The sequence below is a fragment of the Saccostrea cucullata genome, unplaced genomic scaffold (assembly GCF_032062105.1).
Source record: "Saccostrea cucullata isolate Sc308-1 unplaced genomic scaffold, CSIRO_AGI_Scuc_v1 ctg4502, whole genome shotgun sequence".
Lineage (NCBI taxonomy): Eukaryota > Metazoa > Mollusca > Bivalvia > Ostreida > Ostreidae > Saccostrea > Saccostrea cuccullata.
The window spans coordinates 41,958-52,227 of record NW_026940682.1 but is presented as its reverse complement, the minus strand read 5'-3'; the positions used below and the strand labels follow the sequence as shown (position 1 = coordinate 52,227).

Genomic DNA, 10,270 nt, shown 5'->3' with positions numbered 1-10,270 from the left:
CGTCTTTATATCAGTGAAATATTCTTGAGAGGGACGTTAAACAGTATACAATCAATCTATTCATGGAATACTTAAAACATACATGTATTTAATCTAAAAGATCAAATCAAGTACCTTGTAATAAGAAGGTGGTACTGATAAAAGCTGATGGGAAAAAGTTAGTGTAATAAATGAAAATCATGAATTGGCATTGCTTCTGTTGAATCTTAATTCTCAATATAATAATTGTTTAACAATTTTAAATCCGTCTTAAAACAAGCTTATGAGCACCACAAAGCCGTTAATCATCCCTTTCAAAAAGTGTATCTATAAATCAAGACGGCATGCATTCGGAATTGACATCAATCCCGAAACAAATTATGTCAGTTCATTTTTGCACATGACTAACCTACAAACCAACATACACATTTGTGTTACTATTTGCCCCTTCAACTTTGTTGCAAGTGATAAAACAGATTATTTGACCTCAATTTGTGATATGGTATAAATTTTAGTGATAAATACATGTACACACGAGATTATAACTCTTTCATTGCATGTTTTAAGTATTATATATACACTTTATACACGTCATTATAATATACATTCTAGTACTTAAGTAGTACTACTACACTAAATTGAATTGATAATGATGTAAGTAAGGTCATTAGGAATTTGGTATTTAAGAAATTTAAAGTTTGATAGACCTACTGCAAATAATCACACTATTTTATTACAGAATGAGTATCACTTTTAATACTTGAACACTGTAAGTTTTTTGCTGTAGTATTGTCCAACATAGACATAATTGTTCTCGTCATCCACACACACACTACGGGGATACCTCACTCCTTGTTGTTGTGTCAGTAATAGAGACAGGAACTGACCGTCCTGATCAAGGAGGTGAACAGTGTTACTGTATACATCACACACCAGGATGTGACCGAGGACATCAGTACAGATTCCATAGGGATAGAACTCTGACTTCTGACCCGTTTAGGAGAATCTGTGTTGTCCTGATTTACACACCACCACTACTCCATTATAATAGTCCGATGTGCAGATATCCCCATTGGTGTTTTCTGTGATGTAGTATGGTGAAATATACAGTCCCTGTCCTTTGTTATCCCTCTGTATGTTCTGTAGTTTCGTTTTTGTCTTGTTGTACCTGGCGACTTTACCAGCCATCCCCACCAGTAAATCTCCGTTGATGTGGGAGCAGTGTATGCTGAGTGGTTCCCAATCTCCAGTTTAAATAAATTCAGTGATATTATTGTCCTGTTTTATCCTATTGATGACTTTCAACTTTCTATCTGTAAAGATCAGATCCACGCCCTGTATCACCGTGTGATAACCTTGCACTCCACCACTGGTTTTTATTTTCTGGATCTCACTTCCCTGTAGATCTATTTGAATAAGATTACCCTTATTGTCACTGATCCAGAGTCTGTCTGATTGATCTAGTGATGTATGGTATACATAATCAACACCTGGTACAGTGAACTCCCTGACCTTGGTGACAGAGGAAGATAGACACAATTTTTGTTTTTTATCAGATTTCTTTCTGTCTTCTTTCAGCTGTTCATGTGTAGATTTCATTAATGTATTGTAGACACTTTTAATTTTAATGGGCCTTATTTCTCTCTTTTCATCCTTAGTGTTGGGGATATGTATTTTACCAAGTAATGTGGTGATATCGTCTTTGCTGTATTGACCAACAGTAAATTTTGATGTGACTGTTTTCGTTGCCTCAGGTATGGAGCGGATCTTTGGCTTCTAAGATATTAATTTCTGAGGTTCTGTAGAAGACAGGCATCTGTGTAGCTCTTTGACGAGGTTATTAAGATAAGCGATGTAGTCATGTAGTCATCCATGGTCTTGTCTTGGGTATTTAGATTTTCTAAAAGGGATTGCTCCATCTGGTCTAGCTGCTTCATATTCTCAGATATGACTGTGTCCACCAGACTTTTCAAGGACTCATCTGCCGTCTTCATGGATGTTCTGATATTGTCCATGATGTGTTTGATTTCAACTGCATCTTGTTTAATTTCCTTCAGAAAATCTTGTGATATTGGGAGAAAATACTCATGGATTTTTGAGATTTCTTTTTGGCAAAACACAGACTTTTCTGCATAGATTGTTTCCAGATCAAGAAAAGTATGTATATGATGGTTTCCATGCATTTATTGCACATTTGGAACATAATGGAACCTGACATTTATTACAGAACATGTCTATATCTTTAATGGGGTGGATCTTGCATTTCTCCACAGGAAGTTGTCGTTTACGTAGCTGGTAAAGGACAACCTCATGATCCTTGTTTTCTAGAGTTTTCAGATGTTCATCTCTGCATTGTGTGCATAATCTTTGATGACATGGGTTGCAGTAGAACTCACAGTTTCTTTCACATTCTTCAGTGCCACACTCTAAAAGGTGTTGGGCTCTGGGAGGAATACCAGTTTTTGATAAAGCCATCTGAAAATAACAAAGTTTTAATATACTTAAGTGGACGAATAAATGGGCATACCTCGGTACTGGCATCTCAGAAAATGTGACTTACAAAGTATTAAAAATAGCTTGCTTAGTATTAAAACAAGTTAGAAGTTAAATTGTTAAACATCTAGTGGCAAACATGTCTGATTCGATATTTATATGAAAAAATGTAAGATAAACTATGCTAAAATGTATTACTGCTCTAGAATTTAAATGGAAAGAATTCTTAGCTTGTTTTATTCATGTTATTTTATTTATCAAATATTTTTTGTATAATGAAGCTGGATTTAACAGTCCATAAATGTTTTCCAGTCCCTTAGTAACTGGTCATGTAAGTATTTAAGTATTATATAAACTAATTCATACATGCCTGGTAAAAAGATAAAAAATCATATATTATTTAATACTTACAATATTTACATGTATAATGACATAGAAACATGCCCTTGTCTAACAGCCTTTAGATTTTCAGAGAGAGACGTACCAGTCAATAGTTTTAAAACACGGCCTGTTATTTACTTTCTGGTTAGAGATATAAATATCAGAGGTGAATATTGACATACTGAATACCTGACACTTTGATGGCCCTTGACTGTCCTGACGTGAGGCCAAGCTGGCTAATATATATACGTTTTTAACTATTCTATAGATACACGTTGAAAGTAAAAAAAAAATTATTTAATTTTGGTAACAAAAACATTTTTCGGCATTTTAATCATATGCTACAGAAAATAGATAATCAAATTTCAGGAGAATATCAATGATTACTTCATTGAATTATTTTGTTCATGTAAGGTTAGCATTTGACCTCAAAATGTTAAAATTTCTTAGAGAGAATCGTGAGAATATGAAGAAAACTAATTGAAATTTAATAACTGTATGTGCTTTTCATTGTAGGTTGATTTATAGAAGATTATTAAAAATAATATCTAAGAATTGAAGGAATAAAATCAGTGCAAAAAACATTGAATTTCAGTTAGATTTAGTATTCCCTCCAAAACCTCAAAAAATATTGGAGGAATAAAAATATCACAAGCTTTTGTGCATTTGTGTACAAATAGTACAAGGAGTAAGTAAGTGACAGAATATGTACATGTATTGGATGAGGAGGAAAATTTGTAAAGAAATTAAAACTTTAACAAAGGAAATTATACAGTGAGAGCAATTCTCAAAAACAATAAATGTAAAGTATTAGGAAAAGGATTAAATGAGTAGGCGTTGGATTATACCGTGTGAAATGTATAGGGATAGTATAGGTAGAAATTCTTGACGTTACCTCGCCGTTAAGTGTGCCCGCGGGTACAAAACATGTTGATATTAGGTCTCACACAAGGAAATAATTTCACTATATATTACTATATAGCTTGAATTAAATTATTTAATTTATTAGACTCTCAGCAGAAAATTCATGAAAGAGAAAATAAGGATTAATGCTTAAACAAAAATTTGAGATCAGAAAAAATGTGCCTTATGACGCTTTTATCGAATAATTTTTAATAAAAATATCGACAGTAAACTTCCCTACCCCGAAATGCACGTGGGATTCACATGTTGACAAACAGCCTACACACCATCCAGGAAGTTGCATCATGCGCACCTGAAAAAAAGAGTTCCTTTTAATTCAGTGGGATAATTCTGCTAAAGAAATGATATTCCTATACATGAGTCCAATTTTAATACTGTTGGCCTAATAGAAATAGCCAAAAATGAAAAAAGAAAAAAAATTGTTTCTATATATATGGAACTTCAATTGACTAAGTTCATTTTGATTGGCTATTTCCTTGCGTAAGACCTAAAATGAAGTACATGTATATTGATTTCAGTTAAACGGAATTAAATGGAACGTCAGACACCAACAAAACAAATATTTTTACATATTATACTGTGTTTATTTTAAATTTCTAGTGAGTAATATAACGAAAATGGACATGGTTCACAAACTTTTCGAAAAAAAACGTATTTATTCCAATAAAATTAGTGATCCAGACTTTGCAATTTTCTGTAAATCGGTTTTTGATTTCGATGAACAGTGTTGTCGTTGTAAGTGAAAATAGAAATTCTGTGAAATTCGTTCAAAATGCTACTCGTTTTGCAGTTTTGACCAAATTTCAGTATAACTTGAACACAGGAGACTAAACTAAGATACATTACTCTGTTTATGGTTTTTTGATTTTGATGAATGGTTACTAAAATAGAAATATCTTTGAAATACTTTAAAATGTTTCTCCAAATACAGTTTTAGTATGATAATATCATAATGTGGCTTCTAATTAGACTACACTGAGATTAATAATTATCTTTCTTTAAATTTTGATGAATGACGATTCCATGGTAAATAAAATTAAATATTCTGTAAAATTTATTTAAAAGCTAATCCTACAGTTTGCCACACAAAAGAGACTTAATCAAGGATCATTATTCTATTTATTGCTGTTGTATAGTTTCTCAAGTCCCAACTTCTGTTTTTCTATTCCTTTGTTTTAAGTTCAAAATAGTAGAGCTACCGTTTCGATAGACACTTACAAATGTATAATTATTTAATGAAAATAGGGAACAATCTGGAAATTCAAGGAATGTAGACTTGATAAAACTTGTCATATCATCTTGCAATATTCTTCTGAAAGATACTTTGAAACAAAGTTTTGTGCATACATGGTAGTTTTATGATTGAGATTATGAATCCCATTGATGAAAAAAAATATTTGATTGTTTCCAATTCCCTGGAATCCCTTTATTTCAGAGATGTTCTAAAAAATATGTGCAACAGAAACTCTTTGAGAGAACCAACAGATTTTGACTAGAGGAGGTGCCTTAGATGTTACTTTCATCCCGTTGATAAGGCTTCGATCACTTCATTATTATATAATGAGAAATTAATTTTGAAAGTACGTAAGTGGGTTTATCTTTACTCTCTGTAAAAAAATTATTTAATATTTAATTTCAAATAAATGATTTTTGTTTTTGAGGTTAAAGATTATAGTATTTTACACAATTATTGCACAGGCACTGCTACTATATGTACATAATCAGGTTGTAATTTGATAACGTTTGTTTGAGTCATTGAAGATCTCATGTTTCTAAAGAAAAATCATTAAATTTTATAGTGAAACATATGGAGATAACAAACATTATTGCAGATCAAAAAACCATAAAATAATGCAAAATAGGATCAGAGCGAACACGGACCTCCGAACAGTAGAGGTGGGATCATGTGCCATCGAGAAATGAGCATCCCCTGCTGACCAGTCACACCCGCCGTGTGCTCCTTGTCATGATCGGGAAATACGGAAAAATCCGTCGTCAATTCGGTGCATATATAATGGACTAACAATAAGCATAATAAACGTAAGTCAGCATTTAACTCAATGATAAATTTTGTTTGCTGACAAGGTCATTGTATTAACCTTAAAACTTCCAAAATGATGACTTTAAAGGAGTCTGCTGAAATTCTTGTTTCATCAAACTTGTCAAAAATTTACCTCGGTTTAAAAATTGTTAATACGTAGAACATGCTTTTGCGCATCTCATCAACAGAAATATGTAAATTCAGTATGTGAGTGATGAAGGTATATTGCTGCACAAGTAAGTACAGATGACGATAAAAAAGTTAAAATAATCACATTTATCATAGAACTTGGTTGTTAGATGACCATGAACGTGTTTTTCAGATAAAATATCTAAATATGAAACAGATGTGTCAGACTCTGTGATATCTTTGACTTTCATCTCAAGCTCACTTGAATGTATTGTATCGACATAAGGATGGAAATTGCCATTGTTAATTGACAATACGTCGCTAATATATCTAAATGTCGAGTTGAAGGCCACGGTATAAAATATTGCACAAATTGTGCTTCATTTGAATACAAAAACAAGTCTGTTTTAAAGGGGCAGAGTTGATACTTATGGTAATTTCAATAGATTGTTGGATGACCTTGTCTTCATAAACAACACATACATGACTGTATAGATATTGTCAATGGAAAACTCAAGCATCTTTTTAGATGTCGACTTCAGAAAACGTGTGTACAATCACACTGCTTTTCAACAAAATAATTTTGCAAATGACCGATGACAAGGTACCAGGTAGGTAAATTTTTGAGTTCCATTTTTATTGAAAAAGCAGCTGTCATTGATATCTGGACTTTAATTTATCGTGGGGAATGGTTGTGTAAAAAGTTGAAAAGTCTTAACCCAACAGGCACACAACGTTGTTCAAACGTTGAATATTAGTTGAAGTAGGGTTTAGACGTTGATAAATCTAGATACAATATTGATTCAACGTTGACTTTTCAACGTTGAAAATTTAACGTTGAATCAACATTGAATTCAAATTGAGTTAAATTGCCAACATTGATTCAACATCGGATCTTCGCTGAGCGGGCCAATATCCTATTTTTCGCTGAAAGATAATTTGGACTATGATGGTGTCAGACTATAACACTGTCGGACCATAACGAGGTCGGAATTGCGAAGACGCACAACCGTATATCATTACTAACTATTATAACTAACAAGGATGGTAAATATACAAATTTTACACAATCAATGATAAATATGAATTCAGAACGAATTTGCCAAAGTACGAATGAAGAGGATACGCAGGAGGACATCCGGAAAATATTCAAAAAGACGGCATAATACAACCCTCAGGACTCAACACCAAGATTTAATAATAAAAGAAAATACTCTTTAAAGAAAACATTTCGGCATGTCAGAGTACTAGTATCATTGAAGAGACATATTTTGTCGAAATGCATATTTGGTGCATCAAAAGTGGTACCGTATAAGATTTGCATCTTACCTTGAAATGGTTTCATGTTCTGGACTATTTCATGACCACGTGTGAAAATACAAAACGTTTGTAAATTCTCGGGTTTTGTAACATGATTAATTTATAAAATGTATTATGGTGAAAATTATTGTAACACAATTAAATATTGATAGGAAATTAAACACTTACTGTTTACAATATAGTTATTTTTTTTTCATATAGTGATATTTAGGGGTCCTGACCCTCTGCTAAAAATTTCACCTTAGAAAGTTTTAAATTTGTAATATTGATTTTCACGAACAACAATAACATGACCCACAAGGAAAATAGTTTGAAGTACATGTATAAAGCGCTGGTTATTTTTTCAGAAATGATTTTTATGTGCAGATCATGATATGAAGAAATTGAACACAGAGAATAGAAAGAGTAACGATTTATTACCACAACATTAAATATTATATATGAGGTGCATATGAAAATAAAACTTACTATTATACCTATTTAAATCATGTTCTAAAACATCATGGAGCGATGTTTCCTAGGTCAGAAAATCACATTGTTGTTTGTGGTTGTATAAGAAAAAAATATATCTGTGATGAGGATCTTTCTTGTAAATATTTCTTCATGTGAAAAAAAGTCATTCTAATTAAAATACTGTATTAAGTACTTGAAATATTAAACCATTTTTAAAATGGTACTTAAAAAAATACAATTAATTCAATTCATAATGCATTTGATGTTGGATTTAAATGTTTTATTGTTAAAAATAATTAAAAAAAAACTACAAAGAAACTTGCAAAAGAAATAGAAAGTAATGTTTCAATCCTGCGATTGGTCTCATCAGAGTGACTACTCAGAGGTCTCAAAAATTGATTAAGTGAACTGTGAGAAGTATTACTATATTGCACTTTGAAAGTTATCTGTCTTTACAGAGGGTAGCTATCCCTTCAACAGTTACGCAGGCATCTTAGCAACCGTGCAATAAAACGGTTGACATTTTAAGAAAGTATATTATTACTATATGACACCCTCGTTTCCAAAATATATAATTGAATAAATGTTGAATCATCTGTTGTTCCAACATATAATCAACGTTGAATATCAATGTTGATTCAATGTTAAGACTTCAACGTTGATACACATTTTCAAAATCTAACATAAAACCAATGTTGAATCAACATAGAAAAACAACGTTGATTCAAAGTTTATTCAATTTTGTGTGCCTGCTGGGAAGATTTTAAGCTGTTGATTTTGATAAAATCATGTGATTTCAAATTGCCAAAAGTCCCTTGGAATTTTTAAGTATCCACATCTGATTTACATTACTGCTTGAATATATTGTTGCACAGATGAAATAAAATTTAGGGAAAAAAGTAATATATTATAAATAGATTTCTTTATTTATAAAATAAACATGTTATGAAGTTTGACAATTGTTGAAAAGAAATCTGACTTTTTACTCGTTGAATTAATCAGCTAACGATGTAGATAACGAGTCGGTAGATAATACGGTAGCGATTTTGAATGACCTCTCAATTCGGAAGTAGCATTATTATGGTAAAAAAAGAAATGGTGCTGGTCGATCAAAATTATTTCTTTGCTTTTTTATTTCACCTTTTCAAAGTACCCTCAGTTATTAAAGTGAATTCTATTACTTTTTTTTCTTTTACATTTTATTACTTTTTTGTGTAATATAAATTTGACATAAGGATGTCAAAGTGATATAATTTTCAATAGTATTAATTTTAATATAATTTCAGATTTTGTATACGGATACAGAATCTAACTTACCGTTTTTGAGCTCAATTTATTTACAGAAATTTATTTATTTAATTATTTCAAAGGTAAACCTAACAATGGTAAAATACAGCAACATGGATTTAAACACATTTTACGTTTCAGGTAACTGCGCTATATATAAACACAGGTAACCCGGATATTTAAAACTACGATGGCCGATAGCGGCCGTCGATTTGCACTAATGTTATGTGTGTAACGTGTATAGCATTTTCAACGAAACCCAATGACAACTTACACTTGAAACAAAAAGTGTACAAAGTGTACAGCGTCACTGCAAATTTCCATGTACACTCTACACCAACTTTTGTGTAAAGTGTACATGGAAAGTTTCATGTACACTCTACATCTAAAGGTGGTATCAAGTAACAAAATAAAGAAAAATTCTTGTCTTTTCCCTTTTTTTTCTTCCCCCACATTGGTACCCATCTCCTATTTTAATTGGTTCGTATAATTTACTCACGTGTTTCTTAGATTCGCATTAAGCTTTTGCGGCAAACTTGAAGATTCTGGAGGAAACTCCGAAAAGGCAACGTGTAATTTATAATAAATGATAAAATTCAATCAATATAATATTCAAATTTATGCAGAATTGAAAGGAGAGAAATAAATTGTCTTTTTGTTGTTAGTAGGTCTTTGTGCATTCCAATACGTAATTCGGGGATGATGATGAAACAAGTATTTTTTTAATAAAAGTATTGGTGACTTGCTTAATTACAAATGCTATTTTGCCACAATAGAAATTACGGCGGGATCCCTGATGAAGGCAAGGCCGTGATTCAGATTTTCAATACACCAATACGATATAAAACCGCCGAAACACACTGCTGTAAAAACAATAATGTCAATAAGAAATATATAACTTATTCAAAACAACGTCAAAATCAAAGAGAAATAAGAAATATCACAACGCTGTGTCGGGTCCTATGAATTTAAAATTGTGTGGCTGATGATTGTTGTCTATATATGCTCTTGCAGGTACCAATGTGGGGGAAGAAAAAAGGGAAAAGACAAGAATTTTTCTCTTTATTTTGTTACTTGATACCACCTTTAGATGTAGAGTGTACATGAAACTTTCCATGTACACTTTACACAAAAGTTGGTGTAGAGTGTACATGGAAATTTGCAATGACGCTGTACACTTTGTACACTTTTTGTTTCAAGTGTAAGTTGTCATTGGGTTTCGTTGAAAATGCTGTACACTTTACACACATAACATTAGTGTAA

General features: G+C 31.9%; 1 pseudogene; it reads right to left on the bottom strand.

The window, feature by feature from the left end:
* Nucleotides 1–732: 732 nt before the first annotated feature.
* LOC134256002 (uncharacterized) lies at nucleotides 733–2,454 on the bottom strand (annotated as a pseudogene).
* Nucleotides 2,455–10,270: the final 7,816 nt, after the last annotated feature.